The sequence below is a fragment of the Chiloscyllium plagiosum genome, unplaced genomic scaffold, assembly GCF_037043375.1.
Source record: "Chiloscyllium plagiosum isolate Xiang-an unplaced genomic scaffold, Cpla_swu_hap1 HiC_scaffold_1, whole genome shotgun sequence".
Taxonomy (NCBI): Eukaryota; Metazoa; Chordata; class Chondrichthyes; order Orectolobiformes; family Hemiscylliidae; genus Chiloscyllium; species Chiloscyllium plagiosum.
In genome coordinates this window covers 117,550,441-117,567,308 of record NW_028270139.1, presented here as the reverse complement: position 1 = coordinate 117,567,308, position 16,868 = coordinate 117,550,441, and the positions used below count along the sequence as shown (strand labels likewise).

Here is a 16,868-nt window from a genome sequence, read left to right as displayed (position 1 = left end):
AAGAAGCACATCAGAGAAGGTTTAAAAATATATGGGAAAAGCATAAATGTTTTAAGTTGTGCATCAATAGATGTTAAGTAATCAAGTGGGAATAACTATTTTTCTTTACTATCCCTTGTGATCTTTGTTTTATTGCTGATATTTTACTACAACATAGACAGACTGAATGTTATTTCTTACATTTTCTTCATGCTCACAGCATCAGGAGACTGCCTGTCAGACAAGGCAACATGTAAAGGTGACTAACTGCAAAAAACAAGTGCCACGGGGCTTAGCAGATGTTGTACTGCACCATGTTTAGATATTCCAGTTTCAGTGTCAATGAACAGAGTTTTCACATTTGCAGCTAGGTGCATTCTGAAGGCAGAGATGAAGAGAGGGAAATCAGCAAATAAAAACACAGAGACAAGGCGCTAAGGAGGGAAAAATAAAAAGCAGGTTAAACATTAATGCTCATGCTGATGTTGGGGATATGAAATAACTGCACAGAAGCCAACATCCCATTACCAAGACATCCTTTATTTACATGTGCCCAGTACTAGGACTCTGACTAGCCAGCTCAGAGCATGTCACTGAACTGAGGAGCCTTTCTGAGTCTCCTATTTATTTTTATTTTATTTTATTAGACAATTACAAAATAGTTTACAAAAAACTAACATTACAGCTTTGTCCAAGAGACAGCAATTTTACAAGGGAGAGGAGCAGCAAAGCTAGGCCCCAAACCCTACCATTCGACCAGTTTTCAGGGAAATGAGGACAAACGTCAAATCCTAGTTTCAAGCATTACAAGACAGCAACAATGACCTTTGTAGTCTCCTTTTTTTTTATCTTTTTCTCTTTACTATTTACCCCCACACTACCGCCTAACTGCGGTAGTGCTTATTTTTTTCCCCAGCACCCATGTTGTGTGTGTGCAGGTGTAAGTCTCCTGTTTATATCTGTCAGCCAGGACTTCCTGGTTAGCCCAGGTAAATAAGCCCAATCAAGGATCATGTAGTCAATGAGATCCACCAGGCCTTGGTTTCAATCCATGACTAAGCCTGACGATGTAAACCTATCCTTTCTCTTATAGCTTCTCCTGGAATGTTTTCACCTCAGGTCTGGTTTCTTTGACCCAAACTTGGGCACAGGTGGCATGTACCGGACCGTAGCTCATCTCTTGTGCATGGAACATCTTGGGAGAGTTTTCTTCTCTCCTTCTGGCAATGATGGTATTAAGGCTGCATACATCTCAGCCTCTGAGGTTTCCGCGATGCTAGACAGAGAGAGAGAACCCATGGTTTCTGGCTATTCTGAAAGGCCAGGTACTATTCTTGCCCTGTTTGTGCGGTAGCAGCTTTCATGTGATTCACATGTTTTTTTCAAGACAGTCTCACCTAGCCGACTTTTGTATGTCATGGGATCTGACCTCACTTCAACACTGCTTTGTGCCCATGCCGAGCCAATTCTATGGTTCTGCAGAAAACTTTGTTTCTTGAAGTAAATTGTCTCACTATTAAAGGAGGCACGTGTCTTTCACCACCCCCTAGGTTTGGGAATATCTGATTTGGTGCAGAGAATGTCCCTCACCAGCAACTCTGCTAGGGCTATCCCTGTAATTGCATGAGGGGTGTTCCTGTCATCAAGCAGGAACTGGGGCAGTTTGGTATCGAGTGAAGCTGTAGATGTTTCTTTAAGCCTGCCTATGACATTTAGACTAGTCTTTCTGCTAGACTATTAGACAATGGATGATATGGAGCTGCCTGAACATGCCAAATGCCATTCAACTTTAGGAATTATTCAAATTCCCTGCTGGTAAATGACATCCCATTTTCTCTGACCAATACTCCTGGAAGTCCATGAATCGCAAATGATACTCTCAGCTTTTCAATTGTCATTCCTGAGTTTGCCAATGAACTCTATGCATGTCCAATCACTTGGAATGGACATCTACAATGACCAGGAACATTGACTCCATGAAAGGACTGGCATAGCCAATGTGTAACTGAGTCCAAAGTTTACTTGGCCATTCCCTTGTATGTGGATTGGCTGCTAGAGGTAATGTTTGCTCTTGTTGGCATACTGGCCACTGCCCCACCAGTGAGACCAGATCAGATGATGCAAATTTAAAATAAATAGGTGAATATGTTCGGAGTATTGTTGGTGGACAGCTTACATATAGTTTGAAATAAATGGAATGAAAATCAACAGTTTATTAAATGGAAGGGTAGTCTGCCCAGGTAATAAAGACAAAAGTCTAATCATCACAATTACCATCACCAAGGCGGAAGACTGTTGTTACAGACAATTACAATAACTGCATGTATCTATGGAATTTTTTTCTCAGATGTCTAACTACATAGTTCAGAGCCCCAAGTCTCATTAATATTCCACATGGAATGGGGCAGAAAATCCAGTATCTCCACCACAGACCTTGTCCTCAACAGGTAAGTTCGGAAAATCCTCAGGAAGGGTCACAAACACTTTTTTTTCCCCCATAAGGCAAATATTTGCATAATCCTGTGATGGTCCCAAAAAATCCCAAGTTTAAATGAACAAATGTGCCTTTAATGTTTGCTGTGGACAGCATAGATCTCGGATTTGTCTGAGCTAGAGGGTCTAGTCTGTTTCTGGAGAGCACCTGAGTTGCCAATTTCAACACCGGTCAACAGCAAAGCATTAGCAACGTTGTGATAAATTATTTGACATTTTTCTGTTGCTTTCATGTTGTTCCTGTTCTGCAATGGCAGCAGTGAAGATGAAAATGATAATCAGTATCTTATTTAGTATACTCCCAATCAGTTACCAAGCCAGCAATAAGTGTGAAAAATGATTAATATTTTCCCCTTGGCAGCTAACAACAGTGGCACTGATGAGCTTGGTTAATGAGAAACAGCCATAAAGAAACAAAGGATTAATGTAAATCAGTGTATTTCAGTACTGAATGGGGGTTCTTTGGAGCTCATTATGTCTGCTTTTAAATTCAGGATGAAATTCCACTAGAATCAGGAACTCTAATGCTTTGAATTCACAAATAAAGCTACTTTTCAGTACATTGTCATGATGGTAAGATGCACCTACGTATTGAAGTTCAAAGTCTGTTGACAAAAGAAAGCAGAATGTAATTGGCCTCCATTAATTAAAATTGATTATCTAAATGTTCATCTGTGATTACTTATATCTAGTTAAAGTCTCCTGCAATCCATTTCAAAGAGTTGAGAAGGCATAAACATACAAAATTCAGAAATATTCATTCAATATTCTTGGGGAGAATAATTTCAGTTGTTGGTAAATAGCAAAGTGGACTATTAAAACCAACAGGACATGATGGAATCAGTTCAAACCAACCATTTTTATCCCTTTCTGTGCTACTTCCAGGCTCTGACCACAAAGGACTAATGAAAGTTTTGTTAATAAGCCTTTGGGAGAATGATGCCTTAGTTTTCCGCTTGGGATAATTCAAGGGACTAGCTAAATAATTAGTTCACCTGCCTATGGCAGAGTACCCGCTCAGCAATAATCTTGTTGTCTTTGTGCTCCCCTTTCTGGCACCTCATCAATTCTGGAGGGGATTGTTTGGCACTGCTGGATGTGAGAATCCTGAGAGGAAGCTGTCTCACTTCAGCTGGGTAATAAGCATGAGGGACTCAGTAACATGTTCTCCCATGTGTGACACAGCTGTCAACACACATTCTAAGTGATCACAATACCTGTCAAATTTCAGGCAGCTAGACATTGAGTGCACCAAGGCACATTCTTTGCCAGCTGCTTTGTGTTGCTTGAAAAGCTTAAAGACTTTAGCTTGGACTGTACAGAATCTTACCACACGATAAACAAGTTTTGCTGGCAACCAGCTTAACCTTCCTGACACTCCAGTTGCTTCTCCTCAGTTGTAATCAATGAATCTCATGCTTGTCTTTATTCAAACTCATCACAACAATTCCCAGAGGTACTTGGGTCTGCAATGTCTTGGGATAGCTGTTGCAGTGAGCCATTCTCCATGATGTTACTCTGCAGTCAGCATCTTAAAAAAAAGAGAAATGTAAACAGAACATTTGCAGATTTACAATATATATAAATAGTTTGGATGACAAAAGTGAATGTACTATAGCCAAGTTTGTGGATGACGCAAAAATAGATGGAAATCAAATGGGATACAGATAGGTTAAACAAGTAGGAAAAAACGTGGAAGTTAGAATATAATGTGGGAAAATGTGAAGTTATGTATTTTGAGGAAGAATAGAGGAGACTATTATTGTTAAGGATATCATTAAGAATGTTGTTAAATAGAAGAAGACTGCAGAAAGCTCATTCATTCATGGTGATCTCTTATACACATGAATCACAAAAAGCTGTCAGCTAATTTCAGCGAGTAATAGAAGTAATGAGTAATAGAAAAGGTGAATCGAGTATTCATTTTTATATAAATGGGAATGGAGTAGAAAATTAGAAGAGGTTTTGCTAAAACTGTACAATACACAAGTGTGGTGTAAAATTATGTCCCAATACATGTGTGAATCATAATGTAACACATGTATTGGGCCAAGCTGTGGAATGTGGTGAAACGGTTAAAAATTATGTCCCAATACATGTGTGAATCTAACCGGAATGGAGGTGTTGCTTAGTCCCGTGTGAATCTTATTACACACCTCCCCGTGTGAATCTTCTTATCTGTATGTAACCAGAATGGAATGTGTTTTTTAGCCTTGCTCTGCTGTTCACATGAATGTTTATATCTGGAAAAGAGTATATCAGCTGGAAAAGTCTCCAGTTCGGTGAGTCTGCTCCGGGGTTACGTTTAACCGCCGAGCGTGGGTTGTTGGCAACCGCTCTACGAGAACTGACGGCTCCCAGTTCCGGTAACATGTAGAGTGAGTATAAGCCAGACCTGGGAGTCTCTGCTCCGGGGTTACGTTTAACCGCCGAGCGTGGGTTGTTGGCAACCGCTCTACGAGAACTGACGGCTCCCAGTTCCGGTAACATGTAGAGTGAGTATAAGCCAGACCCGTTGTAAGTATGAGACCTGGTTGTGGCGACGCTGCGGGGAATAAAATGCTCATATTCTAGCAGACTCGCCTCTTGGTCGTTTGTTCTGTGTCAGACTACTCTCCTACGAACCTGACCTTGAGAATTTTTTAAAACATTTGGCGCTGCGAGCAGGGTCAATCGCAATTGAGGAGAGATTTTGATACAGAACAATGTTTTGGAAAAAGACTAAGAAACCAGAAGAACAAACTGTGGAGGTCCCGACCGTCCCGGGACGGCATGGACCGTGGCATGACGTGGCAGTTTGTTTGAGAAATGGTGGGGGGCGACCGGAGGAACCCCAGGGTCGCTGCTGTCCACCCTTGAGAGGATCCCAGTCCTGCCGAAGAACCCCTTGCCTGGGGTACAGCGGAGGATGTGGGCATGTCCAAAAAGCTGAAGCGGAGTTAACAGAATTGAATGGGATTGAACTGAACTGAACTGAGTGGAACTGAAGTGAATCAAATTGAACGGAACAAAATGGAACTGAGCTAAATTGAATTGAAATGGACGGAACTGAATTGAACACAATTGAATTGAACTGAACAGACCTGAACTGAGCTGAATTGAACTACACTGAATTGACTGAACTGAAATTAACTGAAACGAATTGAACTGAATTAAGCATAATGTAACACATGTATTGGGCCAAGCAGTGGAATGTGGTGTAAAATTATGTCCCAATACATGTGTGAATCATAATGTAACACATGTATTGGGCCAAGCAGTGGAATGTGGTGAAACGGTTAAAAATTATGTCCCAATACATGTGTGAATCTAACCGGAATGGAGGTGTTGCTTAGTCCCGTGTGAATCTTATTACACACCTCCCCGTGTGAATCTTCTTATCTGTATGTAACCAGAATGGAATGTGTTTTTTAGCCTTGCTCTGCTGTTCACATGAATGTTTATATCTGGAAAAGAGTATATCAGCTGGAAAAGTCTCCAGTTCGGGGAGTCTGCTCCGGGGTTGCGTTTAACCGCCGAGCGTGGGTTGCTGGCAACCGCTCTACGAGAACTGACGGCTCCCAGTTCCGGTAACATGTAGAGTGAGTATAAGCCAGACCCGGGAGTCTGCTCCGGGGTTACGTTTAACCGCCGAGCGTGGGTTGTTGGCAACCGCTCTACGAGAACTGACGGCTCCCAGTTCCGGTAACATGTAGAGTGAGTATAAGCCAGACCCGTAGTAAGTATGAGACCTGGTTGTGGCGATGCTGCAGGGAATAAAATGCTCATATTCTAGCAGACTCGCCTCTTGGTCGTTTGTTCTGTGTCAGACTACTCTCCTACGAACCTGACCTTGAGAATTTTTTAAAACAACAAGTCAGACCACAACTGAAAGACTGAGTGTAGTATTGGGCCTTTATCTCAGGAAGGATATACTGGCATTGGAGGTAATCGAGAGAAAGTTCACTCAGCTCTTCCCAGATATGGAGAGACTGTCTTATGAGGAGTGGTCGAGAAGGTACTCATTTAGAATTTTAAAAAATGAGAGACAATCTTATTGAAACAAGTAAGATTCTTAGGGGTTTTGACAGGGTAGATGTGGAGAGGATTGTCCCCTTATGGAAAGTCCATGACCAGAGAGCATAATTTCAGAATGAGGGGCCACACATTTAAGACAGAGCTAAGGAAGAATTTATTCTCTGAGTGAAATACATCTGCAGAATTCTTCACCACAGACAGCTGTAAAGGCTGGGGGTGGAAGGGTGGGGGCAGGTGGTGGGGGGGTGAGGTGGAGAGGTTAAGTATATGTGAGTCAGATAGATTTTTAATCAATATTTTTTAAATCTTTAAGATAAATATTTTTCAGCATTTTCAATCAATCAAGGGAAAAAGGAAGGTTAATAATAAATTGAAAAAAAAGTTATATGTTTGCATTATGCCCAGAAACATTCCCCCAGTTGGCACTAACCATAGATTCGTACTCAATAATGGCTGAGGTCATCTGGTTAAATTACAGCATCCACCTTTAAGTGAGAATTTTGTCATATGTACTTGCTCTCTCCCTGTGATTCTGCCTGGAAGCATGTCATATTTATGGTGAGGTGAGTAAATGCTTGAGCAGTTTCATGGAGGCTTCTGCTATACAGTCATCTACTAATCCAGGCCAAGGCCTTCCTGGGTCACCTCCAATCTAAGAAACACAGGCATTCTTCTTGTTTCTCCTTACTAGTGGGGAAAAAACATAGCAAGGAGAATTTTTGTATTCACTTGTGGAATGTGGGTGTAGTTGGCTAGTCAGCATTTACAGCCCATTCTCAGTTGCCCTTGAGGAGGTGGTGGTGAGCTGTCTTCATTTAGTTTAGGCACAGTCAGAATGCCATGAGGGAAGGAATGCCAGAAGTTTGAACCAATGATAATGAAGGAACAATGATATATTTCCAAGTTTGAATGGCATGTGGCTTGGAGGGGAATTTGCAGGTGGTGTATCTGCTGCCCTTGTCTTTCTCGATGGTAGTAGTCATGCATTTGGAAGGAGCCTTGGTGACTTTTTGCAGTGTATCTTGTAGATGGTACTGAAGAATATCAATGATGGAGGAAGTAATGTGGTGCCAATCAAGTAGGCTATTTTGTCTGCAATGGTGTCAAGCTTCTTTAGTGTTGTTGAAACTGCACTCATCCAGGTAAGTAGGGCACATTCCATCAGGGTATGTGTCTTGATAAAGGGCTCTGGCCCGAAATGTCGATTTCCTGCTCCTTAGATACTGCCTGACCTGCTGTGCTTTTCCAGCAAAACACTCTCAACTATATTCTGTCACACTCCTGTCTTGTGCCTTGTAGATGGCAGACAGGCTTTTGGGAGTCAGGAGGTGAGTTACTCACTGCAGTAGTCCTAGCCTCTGACCTGCACTTGTAATCATATACTTATATGGATAGTCCAGTTCACCTCTGGTCAATGGTATGCCCAGGATATTAATAGTAGGTTATCCAGTAATGGTGATGCCATTAAAATCAAGGGTTGATGGTTAGGTTATCTTTTGGTGGAGATGGTCATGACCTGGGATGTGAGTGACATAAATGTTACTTGTCACTTGCCAGCACAAGCCTGGATATTGTTTATTTTGAGAAAGGGTCAGTTAGACTTGAAACATTAGATCTTTTCTCTCCTTACAGATGCTGCCAGACCTGCTGAGATTTTCCAGCATTTCCTCTTCTGGATATTGTTTATGTCTTGTTACATTTGAACATGGAACTGCTTCAGTGTTTAAGGAGTCGCAACTGGTGCTGAACATTGTGCAATCATCGGTGAACATCCCCACTTCTGACGTCATGATGGAGGGAAGGTCATTGATGAAACAACTGAAGATGGCTGGGCCTAGGACACTACCTTGAGGAATTCCTGCAGAGATATCCTGGAGCTGAGATGACTCCAACAACTACAATCATCTTCATTTCTACTGGGTATGAATCCGACCATGGGAGAGCCCCCTACCCCCCTAATCCAATTCCCATTGGCTCAGTCTTGCTAGGACTCATTGATGCCACAGCTGGACAAATGTGGCTTTTGATTTCAAGCACATTCACTCTCACCTCACCTCTGCAATTTATCTGTTTTGTCCGTATCTGAACCAAGGGTGTATGAGTTCAGGAGTTGTGTGACCCTTCCCTGTAACACCAGGAGAATTCTATTATTCTTTCATTTGGATTGTGTATCCCTGACTTTCTTTGTCCTGCTATATCCCACTTTAAACCTCAGTGTTGGTCCAGATGGCCCAGATACGGTGTTGTTTGCATGATCATTACATGATGAATTGAAACAACTTTCACTCTGCTGATCAGGAATACTTTGTGAAAAAGGTACATGAAAGAAAGCTTTTTGCTTATGTCCCAAGTGTATGGACAAAAAGACCCAAGAGAAGGAATGGCCACTTATCCCATCAAGTTGCCTCTATCATTCAGTTACAGTATGGTTGATCATCTGCCACAGTGCCATTTTATACTATATCTTCAAATCTTTTGCTATCATGATGTTGGTTCAGTTACTGCTTATAATAATGAACTGACTTAAGAGCTTAAGTGTTAACTATAGCAGTGATAACTGAATAATTTGGAGAGATTGAGATGAAGTTATGTGTATTTTCATGGCTCAATGTTATCTAAAGTCTGCATTGTATATCTTTTGATTCATTGTAATTTGCTGCTATTATGCATGAAATGTAGAGATCAAGTTCAAATTACTATAAATGTATTAAGGAAACAATTGTTTTTGTAGACATGCTGGCAATGTGCATCATAATAAGCTGAGTTATTACTGTGAAATATGATAAAAATCATAATCTAATGGTATTGTTTTATATGATTTAGAGTCACAGAGTCATAGAGATGTACAGCCCATCTGACTGAGTTATTCTGTTTGAATGTTTAACATGGACTTGTTAAATACAAAGGTCTGTATCTGTGATTGTTACAACTGATGAGTGTGTTTAAAGTAACAAAACAATTCCCTACAATGCCCTGTCCCTCTCAACTTTTTTAAGGCACTCTTTAAAAACAACCTCCATAACAAACCTTTTTCTGTTCTAATGCATCTTTCTTTGATTCAGTGTCAATTTTCACCTGATTATTATTGTATAAGGTTGTGGTTCTGAAAGGGTGAATGTGGGAGATTGTATTAAGCTCCACTAAATCTGATGATGTCACAAAGTCTTGTGTTGGAGAATTGAGGTCTCTGGTTAAAGGTCCGAATGGAGACAGATGTGTCTTCTCTGTCTTCTCTTGGTCTTTGCATGACTGGTCTGGCATAGTTACAATGTGCAACTATTACAATCAGGCAATTGACTATACCATGAAGTACCATAAGGCCCAGACACCCACCATAATGTGTCTGAACAGGCTGATTAAAAATATCTACAGCTCCTGGTGCAGCAACTATAATACCAAACAACACCTAACTGACACAAATTGTTTAGTGTGCTAATGTGCTGAGTTCCCATAGTTTTGTATAAAACAAATAAACTACATCTTGTGCAAGACAAGTGTCTCTTCGAATTAAGACTCAGTAGTGATTTATCCTCTACCACTTTGAGTTAGCAGAGGAAGGAGGATTTCTGACAGAAAACTGACAGCAATGAGAACCCAGTGCTTAGTGCTGAGAGCTGAGGAGTTTGTTATGAGAGCTGGAGAAAGTGCCTGGGGAAATATTCTATAATAGAGACAGCAGCAGAGTCTACTAACCAAAGTGAATTGGCCATGCTAAATTGCCCATAGTGTACAGGGATGTGTAGGTTAGCTGCATTAGTCAGGGGTAAATGTAAAGTAATAGGGTAAGGAAATGGGTTTGGTTGGGATACACTTCAGAGGGTCAGTGTGGACTTGTTGGGCTGAAGGGCCCATTTCCAAACTATAGGGATTCTATGAAAACCTGCTCTGATTAATTTGCTGTTTCTGCTGATTTGCTGGGAGTAGGAGAGTTTGGAGCAACAGCAAACTGTTCAGAAGATCACACTGCCTGCGCTCTTATCTGGAAAAGAGAGAGTTTGAGATATTCCTTAATAAAGGAGGAAAGGAGAACAACCCATAAATCTTCATGGAAAACAGCAACAACTAAGAGGAGGAAAGGAGAATGACAAAAATTGTCAAAAAAGAAAATACAAAGAAAAATAACACAAGTAAGAGATTAAGGTGCACAGTCAGAGTAAAAGGAGACTTTGCCAGAGTGAGACAGAATTGAGAATTTGGGTCAAAGTGGGAATTCAACTGATAAATCCTTTGCAAGTTTAATTATTGTATAAAACTCAGAATCAGACCTAGCACCAATAGCCTTTAAGGGAGTTAAAGTAGCACAGCTAAACAGACAGCTGTCCGATAATGGTAGGAATCTATCAAACACCTAAAATTCCTCAGATGAATTAGGTTACTGTTGCAGGAAATTAAGAAAAAAGTTAAGTTTATCAGAAGTCTATATCTATATTTGTTCAAAGTGCATGGCCAAAGTAAGCCACAGGGTCAGAGCAAAGGTCATTATGACACGAAGTAAACCCCTCTGCTCATTTACACCAGCCACACAGAAAAGATTCACCCCTATGCTGTAATCTATTAAAATTCGAGAGGCAAAGAACTATCCCTGAGGTCACTATTAAAGAATAACACTGTTAATTTTTACTTTAAAGTCCAACAGAGTATTAAAATCAGCAATTATTTACAACTCTTTTCTCTTAAACCGATCTTTTGCCTCCCACTCTACAATACTAGACTGACATTACAATTCCGATTAAGATTTACAAAAAAAATTATGTTTCAAAACCAGTGAGCTTTGCCAATTCTCCTTTGTAGATTTTCCCCTATAGATTATCTCCAGGTCAGCCTCAAAGTTCTGCTGCACAAACTCCCCACTGACAGATACCTTTCAGAGAGCTCTTCAGCTAGCAATTTACATTTGTTGGTCTTTGGCAGTTCTCCCCTAACTGTTCAAAATGTCCAGTTTTATGCCCCAAAACATCAGATCGTTTCATTGGTTTTAATAATATCAAAATATTAAATTCAAATTTGATTGGATTTTGGAATCTTGGGGCATAATTTAAACTGATTGGCTGAATTTGACTTTGTTTAGATTTCATGGCAACCCAGCTGCTGATATTTGTTTCGACCAAGTGTTACTTTGTTACCTTGTTCAGGACTTTCTGGGCTTTCTCAATCTTTTCTAGATTTTCAACTCTCTTAAAGATACGGTACACCTCTACACCTTCATACAGGGTGACTTTACTGGAGTTGGAGGGACAGAATGAATATCTAGAAATTTGGGTCAAAGTGGGAATTCCAGGCAAAGGGGGGAAGAGATTCCTTAATTAAGGTTTACTGCAAGAATTTTTAAAAAATGAGAGAGAAAAGAATTCAGAGGGCAACCTGCACTGGATCCAATGGTTGCGTGGTCACAAGCGCACCGAAAGCAGTTGTTGGTGGGTAAGTATGATTGGTCCCATCCTCTATAATAGCTATGATTGGTCATTATTTCTAATTTTAAAGTGAATATAGGCTATTTGCTTTAAGTTTAAATCTAGAAACTTCTTTTCTCTCTTTTTCTGTGAAATCACTTGTTAAGTTTTTATAGTTCATGCTTTATCGAAAGGTAAGAAATATGTTTTAGAGAAACATATGGCACGTCTGAAGAGCCAAGGAGTGTGAAGCCTTGAGATATATGTGAGATGAAGGACGTATCATGTGTCCTGGACACACATCTGAGCTCCAGTTTTCAGAACTTGAGTAGTAGCTAGAGTCATTGTTTTTGTATCTCAGCCTGAGTCTCAATGCACTGTTGTGCATCAACAAGACAAAAGACTAGCATGTGCAGGGAAATGGTCACACTGCAGATTACAAGTGTACTGGGTATGTAAGCTTTGGATAGAGAAAATTATGAAGACATGAGGCATGAACTGGAATAGGAAAATACATGAAACATCATGACTGTACATAAATAATGGATGGTCTTTAAAGAAATATCAAATGACTTATAGCAATTTACATTCCTTCAAGGTTCAAAGTTTGGGTGAAGATTTGTAGCTTGGGTGCTCGTTGTTGTGGTTCTGTTCGCCGAGCTGAAAATTTTTGTTGCAAACGTTTCGTCCCCTGTCTAGGTGACATCCTCAGTGCTTGGGACCCTCCTGTGAAGCGCTTCTGTGGTGTTTCCTCCGACATTTACAGTGGCCTGTCCCTGCCGCTTCTGGTTGTCAGTTTCAGCTGTCCGCTGTAGTGGCCGGTATATTGGGTCCAGGTCGATGTGTTTGTTGATGGAATTTGTGGATGAGTGCCATGCTTCTAGGAATTCCCTGGCTGTTCTTTGTTTGGCTTGCCCTATAATGGTAGTGTTGTCCCAGTCGAATTCATGTTGCTTGTCGTCTGCGTGTGTGGCTACTAAGGATAGCTGGTCGTGTCGTTTCGTGGCTAGTTGATGTTCATGGATGCGGATCGTTAGCTGTCTTCCTGTTTGTTCTATATAGTGTTTTGTGCAGTCCTTGCATGGGATTTTGTACACTACATTAGTTTTGCTCATGCTGGGTATCGGGTCCTTCATTCTGGTGAGTTGTTGTCTGAGGGTGGCTGTTGGTTTGTGTGCTGTTATAACACTATATAGGACAAACAGGAAGACAGCTAACGATCCGCATCCATGAACATCAACTAGCCACGAAACGCCACGACCAGCTATCCTTAGTAGCCACACACGCAGACGACAAGCAACATGAATTCGACTGGGACAACACTACCATTATAGGGCAAGCCAAACAAAGAACAGCCAGGGAATTCCTAGAAGCATGGCACTCATCCACAAACTCCATCAACAAACACACCGACCTGGACCCAATATACCGGCCACTACAGCGGACAGCTGAAACTGACAACCGGAAGCGGCAGGGACAGGCCACTATAAATGCCGGAGGAAACACCACAGAAGCGCTTCACAGGAGGCTCCCAAGCACTGAGGATGTCACCTAGACAGGGGACGAAACGTTTGCAACAAAAATTTCCAGCTCGGCGAACAGAACCACAACATTCCTTCAAGGTGCAAACACTCTGAGGTCAGTCAACTGTGGCTGATATTGGAAACTCAGAATTGTATAAGATTAAAAGAAAAGTCCTAAAATGTTGCCAGAAAGTACAGTAAATCTGAGGATTGTAACGGTTTTATAAATTCAGCAAAGGAGGACCAAGGTACTCAGAAGGAAATGGAGAATAGAATATGAATGCTATCTCGAAAAAAAAATCAACAAAGATGAAAAGCAAATGTTTGGCTGAAAGAAGTGAGTACATTAAATGTGGAGTAAGGAGAATTTATAATGAGGAATAGAGAAAGGGCACAGAAGCTAAACAATTGTGTTGACTATTTTCATTGAAAAAGACAAAAGGAATCTCCCAGAACAAGAAATCCATGTGTCTAAGGAAAATGAGAAGTTGAGGGAAATTAGTGTGAGTAAGAAAATTTGTAATAGAGATGTTAAAGGGGCTGAAAGTTGATTAATGCCTAGAATGATGAAGGAACTGACGATAGAGATAGTGATTGGTGATTACTTTCCTATGGATTACCCTGCTACTTAAGAAGGGAGCCTGAGAGATAACACTGATTGAAAGGCCTGTTAGTCTGACATCAGTAGGAGGTAAAACGTTCAAACTTATAATGAAGGATGGGCTTAATAGATGTAAAGTACTGATCTGAGTGGAAATAGCTAGCACAGATTTATGAATAGAAAATCATATTTAACTTGTTAGAGTCCTCTTGTGGAGAAGATTGTTGCAATTGATTCTGTGAAAATCAGGCGTGGAAGTAGTCGTTTTGGCTTATTCTGGTGACATGCTTCTCATGTTCACAGACCTGGCTGAGCTGTGGAGGATGTGAGAATTCCAAGGACATAAACTTTGTGGTGTCCTCTATGTAGGCAACTCTGGATTGTGTGATCCGCACACTGCTGGAACTCTCAGGTAGCCCAGATCACCCAACAGGTCCCTGGTCCTATCACTGGATTTAAGATTGTAAATATGACATGATAAAACAGGAGGCAGGCGTTCAGGGGCAAAGAATCTCAGTGTTTGTTAAAACATGAAATTGAATATTTTTCTAAAATAACAGAAAGGTGAATATATTACAAGAAAAACAAAAGAAAAAGGCAAATTGCAAGTGTGGATCGACACTGTCAAGTACAAATTGGACTAAAATATACTATTAGTCCAACATAGGTTATTTACTATGAGAAACGGAGGACTGCAGATGCTTGAGATCAGAGACAAAAAGTGTGGCACTGGAAAAGCACAGCAGGTCAGGCAGCACCTGAGGAGTAGGAGAATCAACATTTTGGGCATAAGACCTTCATCAGGAATGTGGGGGTGGGGGTTGGAGGTGAGATACACAGGAGGGTGGGGGTGGGGCTGGGGGAAGGTAGCTGGGAAAGCGATAAGTAGATGCAGGTGGGAATTTATGGTGCTAGGTTAATGGGGAGGGTAGGGTGGGTAGGTGGAAAAGAAGATGGACTGGTAGGACAGTTCAAGAGGGCAGTGCCAAGTTGGAGGGCTGGATCTGGATTGAGGTAGGGGGAGAGGCGAGGTGGAAACTGGTAAAATCAATATTGATGCCATGTGGTTGGAGGGTGCCAAGGCAGAAGATGAGGTGTTCTTCCTCCAGGTGTTGGGTGGCTAGGATTTGGCAGTGGAGTAGGCCCAGGACTTGAATGTCCTTGGTGGAGTGGGAGAGGGAGTTGAAGTGATTTGGCCACAGAGCGATGGGGTGGTTTGGTGCGTATGTCTCAGAGACATTCCGTGAGTTGACATCCTGTCTCCCCAATATAGAGGAGATCACATCAAGAGCAACAGACATAGTAGATGAGGTATTTGGATGTGCAGGAAAATTTCTACCGGATATGGAAGGATTCGTTGGGGCTTTGGATGGAGGTGAGGGTGTAGGTGTGGGCGCAGGTTTTACATCTCTTGCGGCAGCAGGGGAAGGTGCTGGGTACTGGGTGTGGAGGGAGGGTGGGTTGGTGGGTGGCATGGACCTAACAAGGGAGTCGTGGTGGGATAGGTCTCTGTGGAACGCAGATAGGGATGGGGAGGGAAATATATCTCTGGTGGTGGGGTCTGACTGTAGGTGGCAGAAATGGCGGAGGATGATGTGCTGTATGCAGTGGTTGGTGGGGTGGAACGTGAGGACCAGGGGGATTCTGTCCTTGTTGTGGTTGGAGGGGTGGGGTTCAATGGTGGAGGTGCCGGAAGTGGAGAAGATGCACTGGAGGGCGTTGACCATGTCGGAGGGAAAATTGTGGATCTTGAAGTAGGAGGCAATCTGGGATGTCCTGGAGTGGAATTGATCCTTCTGGGAGCAGATATAGCGGAGGCGGAAGAAGTGGGAGTAAGGGATGGCATTACTGCTACACTCAGAATAATAATATAATCTCAAGTACCTGAATAATGAGACCTTCCTGACCTTGGGATGACCTGCAGAGTTGCCAACCCGCTTTTCCCCCTTTCTGCTGACTAGTTGGATTTTAGGTTCTCAGTGAAATTGAACTCGCCACTCGAACAACCAGATTTGGAAGTGCAGATGGCTGTTCCTGCTTGCCGTAGCTGGTGCTCTGTTGAGAACTTTGGATGTTATCTGCCTTCAGTCTGGGCTGTGTATGCTGATGCGGTAACAAGGATCTGTCAGGTGAGTACCTCGACTTTTCTTATTTTTGGTGGTTCTTGCAAGTGGGTCTTCATCCTAGAAGGTGTCTTGAGGTCAGGGGTGTTGATCAAGTTGGTGTCGGTGCTTTCAGGTGTCTTTGGTTGTCGGGTCTGTGATTTGTGGCTGATCGATGGAAGTTAGAGATGACTTTGCGGATCGTTCTTGGTGCGGTGGTCCTTCTCCTGGCAGTAGTTGCAGAGGATCCTTTCCTCTTCTGACTTCTTCTTCTTTCGAGATCAGGACCTCCAATCAGAAAAAATGTAGGTCTCTTATTTCCCTGGTTTCCTACAATAGTCTCTTCTGAGATGAATTGGTCTTCCTAATTATTAGAGTATGTGTAAATGTCTTTTCTAGGAGTTTTCTGGTTTTATTGAATGTCCTGTGTTCATGTGATTGAATATCCATTGAAGTTGGAGGTCCTGGAATTTGTGCAGACTCCATGTTGTCTGAATTCAATTTGCCATAAAGTTTAGTTCATTGGTCGTGTGGGGCTGAGGTGTGAATAGGTTTCCCCAGCTTCCAGACAAACTGTCCCTGGGACTGTATATTCCAGCATAACTCAGCTGCTGAGGTTTCTATGTCAAGTTTAATTTTTTAAAACTCCAAGATTCTGATAGAGGTCCAGTAAGTTTAGATGGTAGGGAATCTTCTCAAAACGATTGAGATTTTTACTCAGCCTGGCATCTGCAAATGCAATTGAGGGAGGTATTCTGCAGTC

The 16,868-nt window shown here is 41.8% G+C and overlaps 1 long non-coding RNA gene across 1 annotated transcript in view; it reads right to left on the bottom strand.

Moving 5' to 3' along the window:
- Positions 1 to 503: 503 nt before the first annotated feature.
- Positions 504 to 16,868, bottom strand: part of LOC148152196 (uncharacterized) — a 71,954-nt gene continuing 55,589 nt past the window's right edge. The window contains exon 3 of the long non-coding RNA XR_015757978.1: positions 504 to 4,003. This is a non-coding gene — a long non-coding RNA (uncharacterized LOC148152196). The remainder of the gene's footprint in view (positions 4,004 to 16,868) is intronic.